The sequence below is a fragment of the Delphinapterus leucas genome, chromosome 17, assembly GCF_059928025.1.
Source record: "Delphinapterus leucas isolate spDelLeu-1000000601 "Yukka" chromosome 17, BTC_Dleu_Yukka2, whole genome shotgun sequence".
NCBI lineage: Eukaryota > Metazoa > Chordata > Mammalia > Artiodactyla > Monodontidae > Delphinapterus > Delphinapterus leucas.
The window spans coordinates 48,903,321-48,928,299 of NC_143145.1; the positions used below are offsets into that span (position 1 = coordinate 48,903,321).

Here is a 24,979-nt window from a genome sequence, read left to right on the forward strand (position 1 = left end):
AGACAGGCTTCCTTCCCTGTGACGGTAAGAGGAGAAACTTAATTGAGTTTGATATCTAAACTTTCATGCCTACATGTGTAAACCAAAAACAACAAAAAGCCCAAACCAAAACGTCCCAGACTCTACAGCAGTGCTGTTCAATAAAAATATAATGTGAACCACATATACAATTTGAAATTTTCTAATAGCCACTTAAAAAAAAAAGTAATAGCCACCTGTGGCTAAGAGCTACCTATTGGGCACTGCAGCCCTAGAATTCGACTTCAAAAAAAAAAAAAGGGAAAAACAAAGCAAACAGAACCCAATTTCAATAAAGAGGACGTTTAGAGTTGGGCTGTGATTGCTGATTTTTGGTGTCCGGAGAAAGGAGGCCCAGGAGTAAGAAAAAAAGGAGAGGGCAGTGAAAAGAAGCGTGATTGCTGCATCTCCAGAGAAGCCTGCTCTCCCCACCATGTTAGCCCAAGCGTTGAACGGCTGCCTAGAGGTGACGAGGTGTGCGGCCGATCCTAAAGGGTCACCATCGCTTGGGCTTCAAAGCCCGCTTGCACGGGATTAGAGCCAGTGGGGTGGGGAACGCACATTTCCGGGCTCCGAGGTGGAGCCGCCAGGGCGCCCTACCTGTCGAGCAGCGGGGTGTGAATGTGCACGTGTTTCACGGCCACCTTAACGCGCCAGTCTGCGTGGCGGGCAGAAGACACGGTGCCGGACGCGCCGCGGCTCAGGTAGCGCAAGTCGGCGAGCTTGTGGTACGGGATGGTGGGCAGGACGCTGCAGATGGCCTCCTCATTCATGGTAGCGGGTGGCGCGGGCACTCAGGCAGCTGGTCGATTCCGGAAGTGCCCGCCGCTCCCCCGGCTCCACCCCCTGCGCGAGCCGGGTCGGCAGGCCCTACAGCCTGCCGGACATGAGGTCACGAGGCCGTCCATTCTCCGCGCAGCCCACGCCAAGCCACTGCTTATCCGGAGCCGGAGCGGACTCTTCTCTTCTAGAGACTGGTCAACTCTGCGGCGGCGGGGCGCACAGGGGAGAAGCTTCCTCTCTCCGACCTGGCCCTCCCAGGCGCTGCCTGCCACCGGAGCCCGCCTGTCAGAGCTCCACCATCCCCAGACTTCTCAGGCGACGTCAGCGGCGGATGCCGAGGCGGGGATGAGGCCACTGGCCCGCGATCCTCCCAGCAAGGCTCCGGCCTCGGCCTGAGGCCCGAGATCTCTGCCTTGTGGCGCCCAGATGACGTGTGCCACACCGGCAGGGCTCGGGCGGGGGCTTGGGAGTGGGGAAGTGAGCCAGGGGCGCTCAATTTGTCTTCTCTCCACCCAACCCACTAGGTTGGAAAGGTTTTCTTTTGGGGAAATTTCCTCTTCCCAGCTTCACACCCAGTCAGCGGACCCTCCCACCCAGGAGGAATCTCCCGTGGTCCCATCGGCGCGTCTTCCGGGAGTCACCAAACACCAGACAGAGGTAGTGGGGTGGGTGTGGCAGCTGCCATTTCCTGACTCCGCGCCTGCGCGGAAAGCCCTTTGAGGACGTGCAGTGGTGACTTACTAGGGCTCCGCACTTCTCAGCCCGGTGAGTCAGGTAGGGTTGTAGATTCACTTGCTTATCTGGACTCCAATCTAACCTCACTTCCGACTACATTAGTCGTGTGGGGGTGGCTGATAAGCCCTGTCAGAGTTTAATCCTGTCTAAACCTTCAGATGTTTAGTTCCTGTTGGGTGCTTCTCTACTAGGGACCTATTTTTCTGACTTTTTTTTTCTCTCCTGACATGCATAATTACAGACACAGATTGAAAAGTAACCTTGAGAGAGTCCCTCCCTTGATTCCAGGTAAGACTGCAAACATTACTTTCTTATAGATCTGGGAAGAATGCGGTGTTTAATGCCACTCAGAAGAGACTGCAAAGATCTTTTTACCTTAAACAAACACTTTTCTACACCAGAAATGATTATTTTGCAAAGTGTGGTGCAAATATTATACACAATACCAAGTCCATGCTAGGCATTTAATGAATTCTAAAGCAAAAGTAATAGGGAATGCCTGACCTCAATCAGGGATTTCTGCCTACAGAAAATCAGTGCTTCCTGTATTTTTGTATTGCCTGAAATGAGAGTAGCAGTGTTACATTTCACAATAAATGGAAGCTGTAATGAAAGAGTGTGTTTTAAAATTTGATAATTTAAAATAAAATACTTAGCTCTAAAGATATGGTCTGATAATCTGTGGTTCATTCCTTAATAAGCTTTTTGCTACAAAAAGTGCTCAGAAAACTTTTCCCATTCATTCATTCATCCAGTCAGTTTACAAACTAAGAATTCTAGAGAAAGAGAACAAAAATTAAGAAGGGAGGAAATGATCAAAATAATAATTCAAGAATTTCTTCCAGGACCAAAAGACAAAGATGTTCATAGTTAAAGGACCCACCAGCTACCCACAGTGAATGAAGAAGGACCTATGTTAAAGCACGCCATTAAAAAGATCAGAACACGAAGAGTAGAGAGGATTTTAAAAGTTTTTAGAGGGAAGAAGCAGGAATAAACGGATGGGAATTAGAATGGCATTGGGTTTCTCAACAATAACTTTTATGCTAAAACACTACAGTGAAATTTCAAGTTTTGTAAGACAATAACTTCCAACCTAGAATCCTGTAGTCAAACTATCCATCAAGTGTAAGAGTAGAATAAAAACATTTTCACATATACAAGGATGAAAACATTTATTTTCCATCCATCCATCCACCTTTTTTTTTTTCTTTTTTTTTTAGGGCAAGTTACTAGAGGTTGTGCTCCAACAAAACATGAGAGCAAGACAAGAAAGAGAAAGACATGGGATCCAGAAAAAAGGACCAGGAGAATGTGAAGGGAAATGCCAGGGTGAAAGATATGTGGCAGAATTAGAGAGCAATCGTTTTCACCGGAGAAGGAAGATGGCAGACTCCAAGAAGAAAGACTGGTTAGTGTAATTGAATTTATTTAGATTACTAATTTTGAGTATTTGGGTAGTTATATTGATAGATGTTTGATAGATCTAATGAAATACGTGATAAAATTCGAGAGAGAACTTAAAAAATATAAGCAAGTAAAAAACGGAAGCAATTATTAATTCCATGAAAACTAAAAATTAGGCAAGAATGGAAACAGCGTTTCTCCAACTGTTGTGTGGTGAAAATTCTAAGACTTTTTAGAGCTTCTGAAATACTCGTGTATTATAAACCTCGAAGGAGAGAACATGCAGCATAGAGCACTCTGAAATTTATGTATATTTTTAATTACATTACTTTAAAATTTTTAAAAATTAGTATTCACATGGTTCAGAATTTAAAAGTGTAACAGACAGATAATTCAATAGAAAATTAGGCAAAAGACCTAGATACTTCACACAAGGGTATATCTAAATAGCAAATAGTACATGAATGTGAAAAGGTGCTCGACATCATCAGTCATTAGAGAACTACAAGTTAAAACCACAGTGCAATATCACTACACAAATACAAGAATAACTAAAATTAAAAGGACAGAATATAGCAAGTGTGGGTGAGGTTTTGTAACAATTGGAGCTCTTGTACATTGCTGGTGGGAGTGTCAATTGGTACAATCAATTTTGCAAACTGTATGGCAATAGTATTAAAATTGCAGTTATGAGGATCCTCAGCAATTCCTTGCCTAGGTATATGGACATGCATATGCATATATTAGAAAGTTCATAGTAGTGCTATTTATAATAGCTTCAAACTGGAAATTACCCAAATACCCATACATAGTAGAATGAGTAAATGATTTGTGGCCCATTTACACAGTGGAATACTAAACAGCAATGATATTGAGCAGTGTACAATATGATGAATTGCACAAATACAATACTGGATGAAAAAGCCAGACACAGAAGAGTATACATTTTATGAGTCAATTCCTATTAAGTACAAAAGTAAGCAAAACTAGCCTATGCTTTTAGAAATCAGGATAATGTCTGCTCTTGTAGAGTGGTCATAGTGAGTAGAAGGGACAGGATGAGGCCTCTGGGGTGATAGAAATATTCTGTTTCTTGATCTAGGACCTAGACTCTTGGTGCCAGTTACATGGGTATGTTCAGTTATGAAAATTCTTTGAGGCTACACAATGTGCACTTTTCTGTGTATATATATGTTATACTTCAATAAAACGTTAATAGGTTTAAATACAAAAATAATATATGTGGGTGTATATTATGTCTCTTACTTTTATTTAATTAGTATTACAGTATATACCTGTTCACCTTGCTTGTCTTTCACTTAGTAATCTATTTCGGATATCTTTCCATACAAATGCATATAAAGCTTTCTCATCTTTTTTTTTTTTAATGATGGATATGCCATAATTTACCCCTCATTGGTGGACACTTAGCTTGTTTCCACATATTTACTATTACAAATTATGCTGCAATAAGTAATCATATATGTCATTTCATACATGTGCAAGTGTATCCATATTAGAAACTGAACTGCTGGACAAAAGAGTTATGTTCGTTTGTATTGTTGAATTGACCTTCACTGAGGTTGTTCCAGTTTTCTTTTTCTGCAGACAAATGAGAGTGCTGTTTCTCCACACACCTTCTTGCATTTCTTTTCGAGATAGATAGTATAATGTTGATCTGCTGATTCCTGTATTTCAGTGCTTTTAAAGTCATTTAAATGCTAAGATTCTTTTTATTGCAGACTTTCTAAATATCTGGCTTCAATTTGCTTATCACAACATCAAACCTTTAGCTTTCATGATAGTTTCACCATTATAGAGCTAAAACTATGTATTCTTAGTGATATGTACATTGTTTAATTAATGCCCATAATGAATGGCTAATGACAGAAAACCTAAATAATACTAATGCTAAACTACATCAACTAAATGAGAAACAAAAAACATGAGAATAATTATGCAAATTAGGCTTAAAAACAAGCCTCACACCTATATGTTGAATTCATCTATTCAAAATTCTGTAGAATCATATTAAGTCATATTTTCCATTTACTGAGGATAAAGGTTATTTATATCTGCATGTGCTATTTTAGGGACATGGTAGCTTGAAATGGCATGCTTGAAATCTCTCATAGTCTGTTTTTTTGTTTTGCTTGTTTTTTTAACTTCAATGCCTTTTATTCCTGTAAGTTCTTTATATTTATTTATTTTTCTAATTTTTTTAAAAATTAATTTTTATTGGAGTATAGTTGCTTTACAATGTTGTGTTAATTTCTGCTGTACAGCAAAGTGAATCAGCTATATGTATACATATAATGTCCATCGACAGAGGAATGGATAAAGATGTGGTATATATATGCAATGGAATATTATTCAGCCATAAAAAGGAATGAAATTGGGTCATTTGTAGAGACGTGGATGGAGCCAGAGACTATCATAAAGAGTGAAGTAAGTCGGAAAGAGAAAAACAAATATCATATACTAACGTTTATATGTGGAATCTAGAAAAATTGTATAGATGATCTTATTTGCAAAGCAGAAATAGAGACACAGACGTAGAGAACAAACGTATGAACACCAAGGCAGGAAGTGGGGGGGTGGGTGGGATGAATTGGGAGATTGGGATTGACAGATATACACTATTGCTACTATGTATAAAATAGGTAACTAATGAGAACCTACTGTATATAGCTCAAGGAACTCTACTCAATGCTCTGTGGTGACCTAAATGGGAAGGAAATCCAAAAAAAGAGGGGATATATCTCATAGTCTTTAAAATTAGAAACAAGACAGAAAAGTTGAAAAATAAACCCCTTAAAAAAGTACAAATGCAAGAATTAAAAACATCTCATATTCTAATTTTTTCTATTTTTTGGTCTAAAAGCATCTGGTAACCATTGGGGGAAAATGGGTGAAGGATATGTGGGACCACTCTGTATTATTTTTACAACTTCCTGTGAGTCTATTATTATCTCCAAATAAAAAGTTTTAAAAAGTTGTACCTGGGTGTATTCGTTTCCAGGCACTGCCATAACAAAGAACCACAAGAATTATAAAAAGGTATGTAAAGGAGAAGTAAGGCTTCCTGATTCTTCAGATCTCCAGTTCACCTCCCCTAAGACAGCAAATAAATTTAACAAATATTATGTGCCATAATGCTAGGTGCTGGAAATACAGGGATAACAAAAGACACATGGTCTCTGTCCTTAAAATGCTTTTAGTGTTCTAAGGGAGATAGAACCTAAGCATACAATTACAGTAGAGTGTGATAAATGTTCTGGTAGGGAAGTCCAGGGCACACTCAGAAATTAGGAGAAAGAAGCCTGCATGGTAATTTAATGAAGAGAGGTAAGGCAAACTGCCCAAAGTCATAGAGTTTTTAAACTACAGAGACATGATTCCTGCACAAATCTATTTGAATTAAAGCTCATATTCTTTCTGGGAACTGCTTGCTGTGTCACTAGGGTATTACATTTTCAGTTTCACTTTATATGATGTCTCAGGAGAGGAATTTAGTAGCAAGAGGGAATTTCCCAGCTACAAAAAGACAGTGATGGACAAAAATTTATTATTAATGGACATTTCATGGGAAATTCCATTTTCTTTTGACATTTTAATTGGCAGGTTTCCAAGAGTGTGGAAAGGTATGTTAGCAGTAGCTCAGTCTGCATTTAAAAATTTTAGCTCCTGAATTAAGCAGGATATTTTGCTTTTTCAAATGTCTTCAGAACTCAAAATCATTTTCTCCAGCTGTCACTCCTAGCTTGTAAGCAAAATATACTAAGATATATTTTTTAGGCAATACACACACACACACACACAGACAAAGCCACACTTTTTTTTTTTTTTTTCTGCTTTAGGCAGTGGCTATATGAAAGAGATTATAAGTTCAGTACCCTTTTTAGTATCCTTTTTTGGGCAAGTATAGACCAAGTTGTAGAAGAAGGCAGAGCTTTTCTTATTGTAGTAGCCAGTATAGTGTAGGTCAGGAGTCACCAACCCCCGGGCCGCAGACTGGTACCGGTGTGCAGCCTGTTAGGAACTAGGCCGCACAGCAGGAGGTGAGCGGCTGGCAAGCGAGCGGAGCTTCATCTGCTGCTCCCCATCGCTCCCCATCGCTCGCCATCCCCCCACCCAGTCCGGGGAAAAATTGTGTTTCACAAAACCGGTCCCTGGTGCCAAAAAGGTTGGGGACCACTGGTCTAGGTCATAACAGCGCCGGCTGGTGCAATTTGGAATCGGAAACATGATTGAAGCAGGGGTCCAATGTCAGCAGCTGAACAGGTTGCCAGAGAGAACTCTAAGGTTTATTGGGAACTAAGGAACACTCAGGAAGCTTCTTTGACTTAATTTTTATAATTGTAAAAAGGAATAGAAATGTCTGCCCTGCCAGGGAAACCTTGTTGCACAACTCCTGCCAAGGACACTGTTCACACTGGGGAGGTGCCATTCACGTGGAATACGTTATGAATGGGCCCCCTAGAGTTGTGCGATGTGGAGGCCTTCTAGCCTACCTGTCTCCCAGGATTGTTCTGAGAGACTCAAGTTATACAGTGAATATAAAAGAACTTTATAAGTTATAAACCTGTCAATCTATGTAAATAATAATAATAATAGTTATTTTCCTGGCCAGCTCTGCCCTTCAAGCAAAACATTCTTATCTAGTTTAAGAAAGAGAAAAGCAGCCCTTATTAGCTGGGAGCTGGCCTGGCACTCCCAATGAATCTGTGGCATTCTCCTGTTCAATATAAACACTTTCATAGAACATCAACGTCAGACAGGACTATTTTGTCACTGTAGTGGAGCAAGAAAAAATAAGACCACTTCATTATCATGTTTGAACAGACAGAGGTAAAAACATTGTTCAAACCACAAAAATGAGCAAACATTGCCCTTTCCTGGCTAATAATAAGTGCCTGCTTCTTCTTTACCAATTATAGCTTTATCTCAATTTCATTATTCTCACTGTCTAGATATAAATTAAGATACCTGATCAGAGAATCACTCCTGCTTCCAGACAGCATCCAATGCAGGGAAGATACCCGTTTCCTTGAATGCTCCTCAGAATCACCTACAAGAAGTCCAAATCCTATGATAAATTATTTCTAACATCCTCTTACTGAGATGTCCTGATTCTTCATGGTACACATAACTCCTGCTTGCAATGAGTCAGTAAACCCAGATTTATAGAACTGCAGATGTGTTCCTGGTGGTCTTTGGATAGAGGACATTGGCAGATTCATAGAGCAGTTATTATGAATGCTCTATGGAGCCCTCACTGTCTGCATTTCAGTTAAAGAACTGGCTCCTCTAACTTCTCTAGGGACTTAGCTATGGTGTAGGTTCTTTTTCATAGCCCAGAACTCCTGAGGAAGAGATTCTGGTTGGCCATAATATCCCCCTTCAAGTCCTTTGTGGATTATGGGGATATGGACATGAGGTACTGAATTTCTAAAACAGCAACAACAACAACAATATCGACAACAGCAATAATAACTAAGACTTATAGGTTAAGAATCCGCCTGCGAATGCAGGGGGCACGGGTTCAAGCCCTGGTGCGGGAAGATTCCATATGCTGTGGAGCAACTAAGCTCGTGCACTACAACTACTGAGCCAGCTCTCTAGAGCCTGCAAGCCACAACTACTGAGCCCACGTGCCACAACTACTGCAGCCCACGTGCCTAGTACCTGTGCTCCACAGCAAAGAGAAGCCACCGCAATGAGAAGCCCACACACCACAACAAAGAGTAGTGCCTGCTCGCCGCAACTAGAGAAAGACCGCGCACAGCAACGAAGACACAATGCAGCCAATAAATAAATAAATTTATTAATTTTTTAAAAAAACAACCTAACACTTATATAATGCTTGCTACGTGTCAGGGACTCTTCTAAGCAATTTCCATAGAGTCACTCACTTAGGACACCAACACTGTGCAATAGATGCTCTTATGACTCTAACTTCGCAGATGTAGAAACTGAGGCACAGAGATGTTAATTAGTTGTGTAAGGTCCCACAGCTATTCAGAGGCATAGCCAGCAATTGAACAAAGGAAATTATGTTGCTGTATTCTGAATCAGTTCAGCTGTTCTCATGAAGTAATAGAGTACTGAGAGATGGAGTGTGAATGATTTGGCACCACTCAACACACTTTTATATGAAGAGTTATTTTATACGTGAGCAAGGATATCTTTTAAAGGAGTTCAGTCTAGCAATCTTAAAGTGTTGATGTGTCTCTTTAATAATAGTGTCTGTTAGGAATAATTTAAACTTTATGGAACTAACTCCATTGGCTATAATTTGCTTTTTCTTTTACATATGAACATTTTAATTCGGCATTTATTGACTGTCTATGATGAGAATGGCTCTTTGGTGTGTAGTATGGGACAAAAGCTCTACATTGCTATCTACAGAATAAATAAGCTCTACACTGCTGTCTACAAAAGTGATGACTAAAGTCTTTATATACATCATGATGATTTAAGTCTTTATATACATCATTTTTATCGTTTAGAAATCTTCCTTATTATAATAACAACTTGGAATTGGAATATAATTGGCATTAACTGATCTGATTCTAGCAGAAAAATATGGGGCTTCGGCACCCAATAGAGTTAAAGGTCTCCTTCTTCATTAATCTATGTGCATGACCTCTTTGGTATTTTGTAATCTCAGTGAGTCTCATTTCCTTCAACTATTAAATAGTGAAAATAATACTTTTCTTAAGGGTGTTAGGAGAATTAAATAGGATAATGTGCATAAGATTATACCCAATAAGTATTAGTTTTCTTTCTCAAAGTAAAATATGTGGGCCTTGCCAATTTTAGTCTAAGTGAGAATTATCAACTTTATGATTGTCAAGGCTGGGTTATGAATAGTGAAAAATGACTTAAAAACTGTGTAGCCATGCTGTTGTTTCAAATGTGATCTCTATGCAGACATGGACCGTATCTGTTTTGTTCAACAGTGCCTAGGACAATGAAAGTGATAATAATACACCTACTATCACCTTAGACTGTGGAAGGATGTTATGGTCAGTAGAAGACTGCAATTCTTGGGTGAAAAGCATGCAGAATTCTCTAGTGTGCTCATTTCAAGTTTTTGTGTTTTCAAAGTTACACGTTCATGTTTAAAAATCATTATAGTTCACAAAGGTAAATAGTAATAATAATATTATGACATCTATTATGACAAAAGTACAGGATTTTAAAAAATCTTTGCAGCCAATATTCTGATAACTCTCTGAGTCTAAACTGTATCTCTAAACTCTTAGACTGTAGTCTAAGTAGAAGTAATATATTCTTTCACCTATTTAGAAAATTAAAGTATTATTAAAGAAACCATGTACAACTGAATATGTTGGATGGAAGATATTTGATTTCAAGCATAATTAGGTATTAAGTTTATTCCTTTTAGTAGATTTAGTGAAAACTTAGTCATCTGATTGAATGAATATATCAATCTTCTTTAAAAACTTATTATGAAATAAATAGATGAAAGAAGTATTAAAATTGAAATACTAACTTCTCACACATAAAAATGTTTTACATTCTACCAAATACAATATCATTAAGACAAGCTTGTGTTGTAATTATTATCTCTATTGAGATATGATGGGGCTAATAAATGATATTATAAAGACAGGAAGATTCCAAAAAGAAAGGGAAGAAAAAAGATAAGCTACTATGTTACCAAACCTACAAGTCAGGTAAGATACTTCTCTTCCCCTAGGAAGGAGTACTGGCCTGATGAAGGAAGGGGAGTGGATGGTACAGCGAGAGCCTGGGTACGTTATTCCAGTGAAAGAACTCCTCCTGGAAGAAAATACGTGGAATGAGGGGATGGTGGTAAGTGTTCTCCCCAACAATTCCCATTTTAAAGATGGGAAAACTAAGTCTAAGAGTAGATTGACTAGCTTCAAGTATTACAAGTAAAAGGTGATAGAACTGGAAGTAAACCAGATGGTTTATTTCAGGTTTATCAGAGGGCTCTTATTAATGAGGTACACGATATAGTATCCTAGAATCACAGTAAAACCAGGACCTATACATGTAAAAGTTAGAGCCGAATATCATAAATTTGCAGCTTTCTTTATATTTGCTTTGTGATGAGGTAATGAACTTATTAGAATAAAAGCATTGTATATATTTTTATTTAGTGAGTACTCAAATGGTGCATACATCTGAATTAAATGCCTGAAATATCTCAGTTATTAAGAAGCTATCATTGGAGACGTAGCAGAGTGTACATATGTTTATGCACGCAAATATTTAACAGAAACACAGTAAAAAGGTTCAATTATATTCATGCTGAAGTATGGAAGTTACCAGAGAGTTAGTGAACGAGGAATTTAATCACTATTATTTTGTAGAGTGTAAATGATTGAGAAAAACTTACAGAAAGAGGTGATCTGAAGGTCAGTTCAAAGGAGAGAATCATTTTTCGTTGTTTCCAGAGAGTTTTTGGTACATTTTAGAGAGGGCTACAAAATCCAAGAATGAGAACCACGTCCCACCAGGACAACTGGTGGGTGTGTATGTTGCAAAGAAGCAATAGCATGCTGAATGAAGTGTGTACCTCACTACACTCTGGGCAATAAAATGTTTTAAGAGTCAGGTTCCATAATATGAGTTTGTAACATCTTACCTATAATTTGTGGGTAGATGGGCAAAGGCTTGGCCTTAATCACACATATAAAAACACGTTAACAAGATCATGTTTGGTTTTAACCCCAGTCTCTATTTTCGTACCTGCATTGCTTATCCTTACTGAAACTTGCTTTCCTCATCCGTAAGGGAAGTACTTTATGAACTGTGACATACTAATTAATTTTAGTTTTGAATCATGGCTCTTCTTTAAGGTTTTCTTTGTTCTAGTTTAGTGTCATTTGAGGGTGAGCACTGCACAAGGCACATATAGAAAAACACAGGGTATTTCCTGCCTTCCAGGAGTTTTAAGAAAAGAGAGAACAGTTTTTAGAGGCTTAGCACTTATTCCACTCTTGGATGTTTCCCTACTAACATGGTTTCTAAAATTACTCATCTGTTGTGGAGCTCAATAAATATTTCTCCAGTAACTAACATAAGACAGGCAGATCAAATAATTAGATGTAACACTTTCATTCATACAATATAGCGTGTTATCTTACACATGAAAATTGGCAACATGTTCAAAGAGTAACCAAGCTGGCTTTTAGGATCTAGCTGTGTCAGTCAGTTTTGGTTTATTATCTCTCTCCTCTGCCTGCTGTATCTTGTATTTATTTATGTCATCTTCATGTATAACTTCTAAACTATAAGAGCTAGCCACTATGGCTTTGAATGTAATGAAGTCACAGTATGATGAAGGAATTGTTTTCTAATGCAACTCTCCCTAAACCTCAAAACATTAGAATAATTCTGTAGTCGTCCATTTGTCTCAGTTACTGCTCAGAGCGCTAATGCAGCAGGTTGTGTGCCTGGGCAGTATGGGGTACTTGCTTTCACTGCTGAGCTTTCTAACACTACAAATAAAACATAGATTATTCAGAAAGTACAAAGGTTCAACATCTTCCCACAAAATCGTTGATGAAGTTATTTCATTAATTAGCTCTTAAAAACAAAACAACTGATAACAACAGGATACCTATTGATTTATGAGGTAAACAATTTCCTTTGAAAAGATAAATATTGATGCCAATACACTGGTGATGAAGTGGAGCCTAGGGTATGAGGGGCTCCTCATGTGGGGATGAGGCCAGCTAGCAGGCGTTGTCTGAGTCAGGACCTTGAGCTGGGTCAGGAGGTATAGACCTTATAACTCTCTTACTGATCATTGATCCTGGGGGTGAATGGCAACATCCTGTGAGATTTCTGAGTCAGTTCTGAAGTAGGTTCTCGTTCGAGTTGGGCAAACATGTAAGAGCAGTATATAATTGCTTGGGCACCAGCCCAGCCTGGAGTTGATGCTTAGGATGAGGTAGGTAGACAGAGACTAAAGGATCAATTTTTTAAACCAATGAGAAAATTGCTGAAGTTGCTCTACTCAGGGCAGGCGTTGCGGGGTGCAGAGTACAACTGAGGAGTGGTTTATCCTTAATTCTTAAGTGTGCTAAAAGTAGATGTGTAGTTTTATTATATGGTATTTTGGGTCAGTAATGATAGTCGTACATACATGTCTGCTTCTATATGTTACTTATACATTATATATATTACATATGTGTATCTATATATGACATTAGTTCATACATGTACATTGTATAAAATTTAGAAGAATCAAAAGGGGTATAGTGAAAAGTTAGTCTCTACCCCTTTCTATGCCTCCCAGCCACCAATTTCCCTCCTGGAAGGTGAATTACAATTGCCAGTCTCTCACTTCCTCCTTTCATGCTCTTTGTTCTAGCCGATTAATCTCCCCAAGCCCAAGGGCTCCTGCTCAGAAATTTTCCAGCTTCTGCATTTTCCTGTCTGGTTAAATTTAACCTTATTTACCTATCTTTCAAAGCCTCAATGTTTTATTTATTCTTCTTTAATTTCTTTTGTCCAGTTCTCCTAACAAGCTCCCTATGTCTCATTCCTACATGTACTTGTTCTCACTTCTCATTCATGATCTTTTCTCTTCTCTAGTCTATGTGAAATTTGTGCTTCTTTGAGACTGAAGTCAGACCCTATTTCTTCTGACTGCTCCACCCATCCCCATTGATTTCCTTCTTCTCTGAACTCCTAGGCATCTACAAAGTGGGTTATGCTTCAGTATCCCAAAATGATGCCAAAATATGTTAAATAAAATATTAAGCTGCATTATTTGGCTGGAACTATATAAATCCAAAGAGGCAAAGAGGTTAGCTCAAAGCTATCAGCTGTTACAATTATCTTTGATTAATGAAAAAAGTTAACATACAGAATTTTTCAAAATATGGTTCTTGCGGGGAAAGAGAAAAAGGAGTACTTGCTGGGGAGAAGTTGCAAACCACTAACTGTACACACATCTAGTACCTAACTATGTAGTCAAGTGGTTGAGAGCATGACCTTTGAAGTCAGGCACACCTAGTTTTGACACTCTCTGATCTTTTGGAGCCTTGGTTTCTCAACAAGGAAATGAGTTAGCAGGTAAAGCACTCAGCACAATGCCTACTGTATGGTAAATGTCCAATAAATGTTATGTGTTATTGTTTTTTTTTTTTTTCTTGCGGTACACGGGCCTCTCACAGTTGTGGCCTCTCCCGTTGCGGAGCACAGGCTCCGGACGCGCAGGCTCAGCGGCCATGGCTCACGGGCCTAGCCGGCTCCGCGGCATGTCGGATCTTCCCGGACCAGGGCACGAACCCGTGTGCCCTGCATCGGCAGGCAGACTCTCAACCACTGCGCCACCAGGGAAGCCCTGTAGAACATATTTCTTACAGTGGGTTACATTAAAAAAATTTTAAACCCACCAGTAAAGTGGTTAAGAGTACAGGCTCTGGCAAAAAGGTTACCTTGGTTTAATCCTAGTTCTTTGTCTTACCAGCTCTGTGATCTTGAGTGGGTTACTTGTTCTCTCACACAGTTACTTTGTCTCCTTGGGTCTCCCCTCAAAGGGTCTTTTTGAGGATTAAATGGATGAATCTAAGTAAAGCAGTTTGAACGGTGCTTTAGTAGCAAACACTCAGTTACTGTTACTTTCCCAATGTTACCTGGTTAGCAAGTGGCAGAACTGGGCAGATTCCTGTTCTGTCTGATAAAGTTTAGTCTTGAGTTTGAAATCAAAGGTAATTTCAAGCTGACTTAGGTGTCCCGTCAAAACAAACAAAGAACAAAATAAGTCTGCCTTTACAATAATTTACCAGCAAATTAAAAAGATGGGAACCCTCATCTTCTCAGGAAGTTGGCCTATGTTGGCAGAGTCTTGTCTCTGAGAGAGTACAGGTTTCCTGTCTTGTTCTGCTCTGAGTTACAGGAGAAGAATATGTGGAAGGCACTAGGTTGTTTGACATATAGAACAAAGTGGTGACTCACATAAATCTTTACCGTAGGATCACCATATAAATGTTTACATCTAAAAGGAATCAGGCAAAGGAGGAAATCATGCAAGAGTCTGGAGGGAGGCCTTCAGCTAAAAGTTTGTGAGATGACTGCTTTTGTTATTGGTTGTATTTGTCTTTTGTTTTTTTCTGCTCTGTTTCCTCCCTCTGCTCCAGCAGGCAGCTGAGGCATTTTATCAATTTCTTAGAAAATTTTCTGATGCTACCTGGTGTTACGTGCTTTGAGTGTTGGTTGAAATATATAGCCAGGCTATACTGCTTTCACAGGCTCTGAAAATTTAAGAATTTAAGAAGCTAATGAGTTTCTTAAGTTATGCGTAAGCCTTAGTTGCTGAAAATTATTCTGGGCCTTTAAACTGCTGATTTTTATATTCAGCCAAAAGCCAATTTAAAATGAATTCCATACTACCTCCAATTTGCTTGATTGTAGAGTAATTTTATATCTAGTTAAGGTTCTGTTGGAATATGTATTTCTAGATTTTACGGTTTGGAAAGTGTGTGAATCCAGCCTTTCTACCAGGATGTGGCAGGGAGTTAGCAGTGTTTTGAACCATCAGGGAAAGGAAGTAGATATATTCAGCACCCTGCCGCATCTCAACAGATCCATTTTCTCATCTTAGTAGTGGTAATCTTTCATTTGTTATTTTGGTTTGAATGTTGTTTGTAGCATATGGCCCTAATGCCTTAGAGCCCTAAGTAGAAGGGAAGGCAGTGCTAATAATTCTCTGACGGAGACATACCCCTTCTTCCCCCACTTCGTTGTTCTTGAAGGATATGATTTCTCTTTTATTATTTATTTATACTTTTTAAAAGAGCAGTTTGAGGTTCACAGCAAAGTTATGGGGAAGTTACAGGAATTTCCCTTATACTCACTGCCCCTGCACATGCATAGGCTCCCCTATTATCAGCATCCCCCGACCAGAGTGGTTTATTTATTACACCTGTTTAACATACACTAACACATCATAATCATTCAGAGTCCATAGTTTACATCTGTTTACATTACATAGTCTACATTGCAGTTCATTCTTGGTATTACACATCTCACACCAGGCAGAATGGCCATCATCAAAAAATCTAGAAACAATAAATGCTGGAGAGGGTGTGGAGAAAAGGGAACACTCTTGCACTGCAGGTGGGAATGTGAATTGGTACAGCCACTGTGGAGAACAGTATGGAGATTCCTTAAAAAACTACAAATAGAACTACCATATGACCCAGCAATCCCACTCATGGGCATACACCCAGAGAAAACCATAATTCAAAAAGAGTCATGTACCAAAATGTTCATTGCACCTCTATTTACAATAGCCAGGAGATGGAAACAACCTAAGTGTCCATCATCGGATGAATGAATAAAGAAGATGTGGCACATATATACAATGGAATATTACTCAGCCATAAAAAGAAACGAAATTGAGCTATTTGTAATGAGGTGGATAGACCTAGAGTCTGTCATACAGAGTGAAGTCACTCAGAAAGAGAAAGACAAATACCGCATGCTAACACATATATATGGAATTTAAGAAAAAAAATGTCATGAAGAACCTGGGGGTAAGACAGGAATAAAGACAGAGACCTACTAGAGAACGAACTTGAGGATATGGGGAGGGGGAAGGTTAAGCTGTGACAAAGCGCGAGAGAGGCATAGACATATATACACTAACAAACGTAAGGTAGGTAACTAGTGGAAGCAGCCGCATAGCACAGAGATATCAGCTCCGTGCTTTGTGACCGCCTGGAGGGGTGGGATAGGGAGGGTGGGAGGGAGGGAGACGCAAGCGGGAAGAGATATGGGAACATATGTATGTGTGTAACTGATTCACTTTGTTATAAAGCGGAAACTAAAACACCTTTGTAAAGCAATTATACCCCAATAAAGATGTTAAAAAAAAAAAAAGAAAATATATAGGTGAAGTGTAAAAGGGTTGGAATAGATATACCATAACAGTAAAAACAAAACAAAACAACAACAACAAAACCGGAGTGGCTAAGAAAATATCAGAAAAAAATTACATTTTAAGACGAAAATTTTTACCAGAGACAAAGACATTTTAAAATGATAAAATGATTATTCCATCTAGAATGCATAATAATTATAAACCTATATGCACGTAACAACAGGACTTCAAAATACAATGAAGCAAAATCAACACAACAGAAAAGAGAGACAGACAGTTCTACAATAATAGTCGTATACTTTAAAACCCTTCTTTCAATAGCAGAACAGACAGAAAATCAACAAGAAAATAAAAACCTTGAACAGCGTTATCAATCAAGTAGACCTAACAGCCATCTATAAAACCTTCCACCCAACAGCATCAGAATATACATTCTTTTCAAATGCACATGGATATACTATATGCTAGAGCATAAAACAAATTTCAGTACATTTTAAAGGATATAAACCATACGAAGAGTGCTCTCAGATGACAACAGAATGCAATAAGAAATCGTTAACAGAAAGAAATTTGTTGAAAATCACAAATGGAAATTAAAGAATATATTCCTAAATAATTCATGGGTCAAGTAAGAACTCGTAAGGGGAATTAGAAATAATTTGAGATGAATTAAAATGAAAGTATAACATATTAATACTTGATTGGTCCCACATACTCTTCTGAAAAGCAGAGGGGTTAGACAAAGAGATCTAAATTAATTAAAAAATCATTTATTATTCTGGGAATAAAAAGAACTGGGCTTAGTCTCAGTTTTGCCTTTATCTTTGTGTCTGTTGATTATCTTGGAATAGTCATTACATAATCAACATACAGTTGCCAGCTCAGGAATCAAATACTGTCATCTCTAGGGCTACCATAACAAGATACCACAAACTTGTTAGCTTAAAAGAACAGAAATTTATTTTATCACAGCTCTAGAGGCCAGAAGTTCAAACTCGAAGTGTTGAGAGGACCATGTTCTTTCTGACGCCTCAAGGGGAGGATCCTTCTTTGTCTTAACCAGATTCTGGTGGTGGCCATCAATCACTGGTGTTGGCAGTTTTTTGATTTGCATCTGCATCACTCTGGTCTCTTTCACTCTTGTCACATGGAGTTGTCTCTGTGTGTTTCTGTCTCTGGAAACAATTTGAATAGAAATTTCTATTTTTAAAAAACAAACTGTTGATTATTATGCTCTATTTAGATACTTCCTCTAACCCCCACCCACCTCCATTTCCCCATATGTATTTGAGAAGGAAAGAGGAACTCCTGTGAGCTATCATATTGGAAAGAATCAATAATACAATGTTTTACTAGAGATGCCTCTTATCTAAAATATTTGAATTAAATATAAAATCTGGGGAAATTATCGCCCAGTTTCCCTCTTCTAGAGGCATGTTCTAAATGATAGGCGGCAGAATATTCTATACCCATGAGGTTTGCTGACATTATTGATTTGGGCCAGGATCTGTATTTTCTCTCTAAAGAAAACAGTATTCTCTCTTTACTTTCTTTAATATATAATGTTGGTGTCTTAAGTTTATTGTCAGAGAGGATGCTTATAGTTCAAATGATTTGGTTGTATTTCACCAGGATTATTACAAGATAGTCAAACAATGGCCGGGCTCCAGGATAGACCTCGGTCCCTTTGTTCCACTGGGATACTGATCTGAAAGCCACTGTTTTCTTATATTCCAAAGACCAAATAAATAAACAAACAAAAAAACAAGTAAATGAAACTATTTTAAAACCAACTCTCTTTTCTTCCTCATCCATGTTAATTCTCTTCTACCTAAAATTACTTCCTGGAAGTGATTTTTATGTTTCTTAGAGCTTCTTTACGTATATATCCACACTAATGCATATAAAACTGTGCCTTGTAGATCTTATACTTTTTCCGTTTGAATAACTCTTTTCTCATGTCATATAGAGTTTATCCATTGTCCTAGATATGCATTTTCCCTGTGTATTTGAGCATCATAGGAAGATAAATTCTACTCTTGAAAATGTTAACTGGTCACTGAGACACAGAAAGCTATTATTCTTACCAGTTTTCAATAGTGAGTAGATTCTGTAGGGGTGGAATTTTAAGATGTAAGTATACTGTTTTTCTACACTCAAATTCCGTTCCCCTTATCATAGAAATTGACCAGCGAAGTGTGCTGCTGACTTTTCAGAATCCATGTACATATAATCCATTAGGTTATTAGATATAACATTGGTCAGAAAAGCATAGTGTGAAATGTTGCTTTTATTTAAACTCCCACTATTTTCACTACATGGTTTCAAGATTTTACTTCATTATTGTCCTCTGGTGGTGGGCTCTGTGAACTGCATATTTACGGGTCTGGAGCACATATCTTCCCGGAGGTATACAACTCCTCAGGTACCAGCTAAAGAGTAGATGATAAGAAGCATTCAGATTTATTAAAACTCATTAAGAATATCAGTAGCCTGACTGTTGTTTCTAAAAATATAAAATATTTATCCTTCTGTTGTCAAACAACCATATTTCATGAAAAGAAGTATAAATCTTTTTTTGCTTGCAATAGAAGAACGATAATTGAAGATATTCTTCATTTGGACCAAATACCTTCTCTGAAAATATAAGTTAAAATAGGAGTTGAAATTTCCAAAATATTCTTTAGGAAATAAAACTCCACATATAATTTCAAATTATAATTTAGCTTTACCTTAAATTTAAATATCTATATTGAATTTAATTTAAGGAAGGAAGGAAGGAAGAAAGAAAGAAGAAAAGAAGGAAAGAAGGAAAGAAAGAAAGGATGGAGGGAGGGAGGGACGGTGGGAGGAAGGAAGGAAGGGAGGAGGGAAGGAAGGAAAAAGGAAAGAAAGAAAGAAGATAAAGTAAAATAAAATATAATAAAGTTATTAAATTAAAAATTACTTATTAAGAAAAAAAAACGAACGGATAGAACCTTTGGATAAATGGTGGAAGCAAAGCTATACAGACAAAATCTCATACAGAAGCATACACTTACAAACTCACAAAAAGAGGAATAGGGGGAAAAAATCATAAATCTTGCTCTCAAAGTCCACCTCCTCAATTTGGGATGATTCTTTGTCTAAATGAGGGAAGGAAAGAAGGAAGGAAGGAAGGAAGGAAGGAAGGAAGGAAGGAAAGAAAGAAAGAAAGAAAGAAAGAAAGAGAGAAAGAGAGAAAGAAAGAAAGAAGATAAAGTAATATAAAATAAAGTTATTAAAATAAAAATAATTATTAAGAAAAAAATTTTTTAAAAAACAGAACCCTAGAACAAATGGTGGAAGCAAAGCTATACAGGCAAAATCTCACAGAGAAGCATACACATACACACTCACAAAAAGAGGTAAAGGGGAAAAAATGATAAATCTTGCTCTCAAAGTCCACCTCCTCAATTTGGGATGATTCGTTGTCTATTCATGTATTGCACAGATGCAGGGTACATCAAGTTGATTGTGGAGCTTTAATCCGCTGCTTCTGAGGCTGCTGGGAGAGATTTCCCTTTCTGTTCTTTGTTTGCACCGCTCCCAGGGGCTCAGCTTTGGATTTGGCCCCGCCTCTGCGTGTAGGTCGCTGGAGGGCGTCTGTTTTTCACTCAGACAAGACGGGGTTAAAGGAGCCGCTGATTCGGGGGCTCTGGCTCACTCAGGCCGGGGGGAGGGAGGGGCACGGAGTGCGGGGCGAGCCTGCGGCGCCACGGGCCGGCGTGACTTTGCACCAGCCTGAGGCTCACCGCGCGTTCTCCCGGGGAAGTTGTCCCTGGATCCCGGGAACCTGGCAGTGGCGGGCTGCACAGGCTCCGCGGAAGCGGGGTGTGGATAGTGACCTGTGCTCGCACACAGCCTTCTTGGTGGCGGCAGCAGCAGCCTTAGCGTGTCATGCCCGTCTCTGGGGTCCGCGCTTTTAGCCACGACTCGCGCCCGTCTCTGGAGCTCCTTTAAGCAGCGCTCTTAATCCCCTCTCCTCGCGCAGTAGGAAACAAAGAGGGAAGAAAATGTCTCTTGCCTCTTCGGCAGCTCCAGCTCTTTTCCCGGACTCCCTCCCGGCTAGCCGTGGTGCACTAACCCCTTCAGGCTATGTTCACGCCACCAACCCCAGTCCTCTCCCTGCGCTCCGACTAAAGCCCGATCCTCAGCTTGCAGCCCCGCCCACCCCCGCGGCTGAGCAGACAAACCTCTCGGGCTGGTGAGTGCCAGTTGGCACCTATCCTCTGTGCGGGAATCTCTCCGCTTTCCCTCCGCACCCCTGTGGCTGTGCTCTCCTCCGCGGCTCCTAAGCTTCCCCCCTCCGCCACGCGCACTCTCCTCCCGCGAAGGGGCTTCCTAGTGTGTGGAATCCTTTCCTCCTTCACAGCTCCCTCCCACTGGTGCAGGTCCCGTCCCTATTCTTTTGTCTCTGTTTTTTCTTTTTTTCTTTGGCCCTACCCAGGTATGTGGGGAGTTTCTTGCCTTTTGGGAGGTCTGAGGTCTTCTGCCAGCGTTCAGTAGGTGTTCTGTAGGAGTTGTTCCACGTGTAGATGTATTTCTGGTGTATCTGTGGGGAGGAAGGTGATCTCCGCGTCTTACTCTTCCGCCATCTTCCCCTCCCAGGTATCCGTTTTTTCTAGACTTTTCTTTCTTCAGCTCACAAAGGGGCCCCTGAGGATTAAGCAGAGGAACGTCAGGGTTTCTTCCAGGCCAGCTTCAGCCCTGGGATGTTCAGGGCAGACTCTCATTACAAACCTCAGTTTCTGAGGCTCCTGGCTTATGGCCATTTAGTATAGAAGGAGGCTCCTGGCTGGGGAAGGCTCAGACAAAACGATGCAGGTTCTAATCTGTGGCAGTGGGCAGTGGGGGGCGGGGGGTGTCAGTGCAGGAAGAGGCATTCGCTGCCTTAGGCATTTAAACCATTGCCTTCTCTTCAGGATGACTCACCTGCAAGATTCTGTGGGGTCCGCCTCCTGCCACCATGCTACAATTGCCGGATTTTGGGTCTGGAGCAACCCAGGTCTTCGTCCGGCATTTCCAGAGAGTGCTTTCTCTTCGGAGCACGTCTGGGGACTGGCTTCTCTGCTTCCACCTTGGCTGGCGAGGCCAAAGGAGCATCTTCCATGGGGAAGAGAGGGAAGACATTCCAGTTTGGAAGAACAAAAGCAAAGACACACTCTCCTCTACCTTGTCCTGCCCCAAATATAAATTCATAGCACCTTCACATTTGTATAACTATGGACTTAAAAAGACCAAGAGATTAAGGGGCCTACCCAGTGTTACACAGGTAGTGGAGAGGTGTTCTGCTCAATGGTTAGGTTCATGGTGGGGCTCCGGATTTACAGCTGATAGGAATGTGAGGACAAGCTCATGCCATTTCAAACATTTCCAAGTGGTACTGAGAGAGATGTTGAAGGTGCAAAATGAGGGTGCTGAATGACCTCACAAAGTGGGGATGGTGGGCCCATTTTAACATGAAATTGAAAATAAATTCATGACAAAAGGACATAATAGAAAATGACAACATAATCATAACACTCCCCTCTCCCCTGGAAGTAAAATTCATTAGAATCCTCTCTCTCTCCACCATGAAAGGATGAGATAAAGTCTCAGCAGCAGCCCCCGTGAAAAACATGGTCAACAGGGTGAAGAGGTGTCACTAAGACCATATGGTGCGACTCAGAGAAGCAAAGAGACAGCTCTGCCCTTAGCCTGATGAGGCCCACAGGAAGGAACATGTGTGGCAACCTTGGATAGTGTGGCAATGAGAGAGAACCTTCTTTAGGAGGGGACTCCCTGCTGCCACCTTGAAAAAGCAAATATGGGACATTCGTTTACTGTGGCTCTTGCAGAGGCGATGTGCCCAGAGGTTGGGCCACCCTGCTTGACAATCAAAGCACCTTGTATTCCTGTGCTGCTTGAAAGCTCCAATCGCCGGATTTTGGGTCTGGGGCAACCCAGGTCTTCGTCCGACCATTCCAGAGAGTGCTTTCTCTTCGGAGCACGTCTGGGGACTGGCTTCTCTGCTTCTACCTTAGCTGGCGTGGCCAAAGGAACATCCCCGTAGAGCCGGTAGCCACCAACCAGGCAGTATGTCTCCCCATGCCAGCCCAACTGCGTTTCTCCACACCCGCGGTACAGGACATGGTAGTGACCAGGTGTAGGATGAGAAGCGGGAGCCACTGCTGCTGCAAAGAAAATCAGAACTGATCAGTCACTTCTGCTGTGCACAGTCTCCTGCCAGAATTTCCCTCTCTCATGTCTCTCCCAGTTTCTGGCTGAAGACCTTTTAATCTACTTGACGTCCAAAACACAGCCTTGGCGCATCATCTCTATGAGTCCCTAGAGAAGGGACACTGGCTGCAAAAGCAATCCCTAGAGCCTAGGGCTGCAGCACATGAGGAAGTCTCTTCACCATTCCCAGGGAAAACAGTAGAACCCGAAAGTAATTGCAATCATGATCCTCTCCATCTCTCCCTTCCACAACAGAGAAAACATTTCTTGCAGTCTGTCACTTCTGAGGCTTTCATGGAAATGTCTTTCAAGTTTTGGAAAAAAATAATCTAATATAAATTGGTTAAGAGCCCCGCCCACCTTGGCAACCCCTCTTGGGCCCCATTTATACTGCCTATTTCAACCACACTGAACTCTAGCTGTCTAATACTTTTATGTCGATTAGAACAAGGCCAAATACTGAGGCAGAGTGATCAGGAGACTCAGAACCGGGTTCTGGGTACCAAGTCTAGGCTCACATCAACCCAGCCTCCTGGGACACCATCTCCTCAGCCCTCCAGTCTCATTAGCACTTCATCACCGCCCCCCCTTCGTTCTTACGGTCTTCCCATCAATATGGCAACACCCTCTCCCCTAGTACTCAGCAACTCAGTAAGGGATGTGTCTGAGGGGACCGATATAGATGTCTACATGATAGCACAGTGGTGCCTGGGTTTGAAGGTGCGGTTCAAGAGTGGCCCTGTTCCTCAAACCGCTCCATTTGCAACTTGCCAACAAAAATGCGCTTGTCTTTTGTTAAGAGGCCAATCAGGAAAGGGTCTGAATGGAAGCATCCTGTAGCCCAAAGGGTAAGGCTACATTTATAAAGCTCAGAACCGTCCTGCACACTTGTCCAGGGATGAGCTTTCACTTGTCCTCAGCAGTGAGAACTGTGCGTCCCTTAAGGCGTCCCAGGTCACTGGTATTACTTACATTTGGGGGGAAAGTGCTCAGCTGTACGTAGTTGGCAACCCCCACAGGAACATGTGCCAGCCGGGTGAGGTTGTGTGTATATCACACCTCCTGTAGAGTTGCCCTGTCTGGGTGTACCTGCTGCACTGCCCACCCAGGGAACAGAGCACAGGTTAGAGTACACATACACTACCCGGTCACACATTCTCACACAGACAGCCAAAAAGATTGGTATCTGGTGGAGAACGGGTAGAGTAGTTTCTCTGAACGCAGCCCGTTTGCACAGTTATGCTGCCATGGAAACCCTGAGAACGCCTGTGAGGGCATCACTACCCAGTGACGTCATATATGGAACCTTTGACTTGAGGGGCAGGCTTGAGGAGGAGGGGCAGTTTTGTGGAGGAGAACAGGGTAGAGGCAAAGGTACTCTGCCTCGCCCCTCACCCCTGGGCCTCCCCACCCACGCCCCAGCCTAGTAGACACCCCACGTGGGGCGTGCCGGTGGGCTGGCACAGCCGCAGGGGCCACAGGAGGGCAAGAGACACCCATATTCTGAGTTTGGCTTGAGAGACAAGATTAACGTAAGAGACAGCTAGGTTGTATGGCACTGACCCTAAGAGGCAGAGATTTGTGTGGCCCGGGGAATCAGGGAAGGCTCCTTGGCAGTCGGCCTGAAGGACAAGTGAGATTTGGACCCATGCGGAAGAGAGGGAAGACATTCCAGTTTGGAAGAATAAAGGAAAAGACACACTCTTCTCGACCTTGTCGTGCCCCAAATATAAATCCATAGCACCGTCACATTTTTACAACTGAGGACTTAAAAAAACCAAGAGGCTACGGGGCCTACCCAGTGTTACACAGGTAGTGGAGAGGTGTTCTGCTCAATGGTTAGGTTCATGTCGGGGCTCCAGATTTACAGCTAATAGGAATGTGAGGACAAGCTCATGC

General features: G+C 40.9%; 2 long non-coding RNA genes across 3 annotated transcripts in view; one reads left to right on the plus strand and one right to left on the minus strand.

Moving 5' to 3' along the window:
* The window catches only part of LOC149746974 (uncharacterized), a 29,442-nt gene extending 7,903 nt beyond the window's left edge, over positions 1 to 21,539 (minus strand). Inside the window, exons 1-3 of the long non-coding RNA XR_016388385.1 lie at positions 20,707 to 21,539; positions 20,219 to 20,363; positions 619 to 19,272 (exon numbers count right to left, since the gene is read on the minus strand). This is a non-coding gene — a long non-coding RNA (uncharacterized LOC149746974). The remainder of the gene's footprint in view (positions 1 to 618; positions 19,273 to 20,218; positions 20,364 to 20,706) is intronic.
* LOC149746975 (uncharacterized) lies at positions 1,596 to 23,111 on the plus strand. Of its 2 annotated transcripts, XR_016388386.1 has the most exons (6): positions 1,596 to 1,824; positions 2,760 to 2,947; positions 5,229 to 9,974; positions 10,057 to 10,095; positions 10,673 to 10,788; positions 21,784 to 23,111. It is a non-coding gene; the product is annotated as an uncharacterized LOC149746975 (long non-coding RNA). The 2 variants fall into 2 exon arrangements; XR_016388387.1 differs by lacking the exon at positions 10,057 to 10,095.
* The last annotated feature ends 1,868 nt before the right edge of the window (positions 23,112 to 24,979 follow it).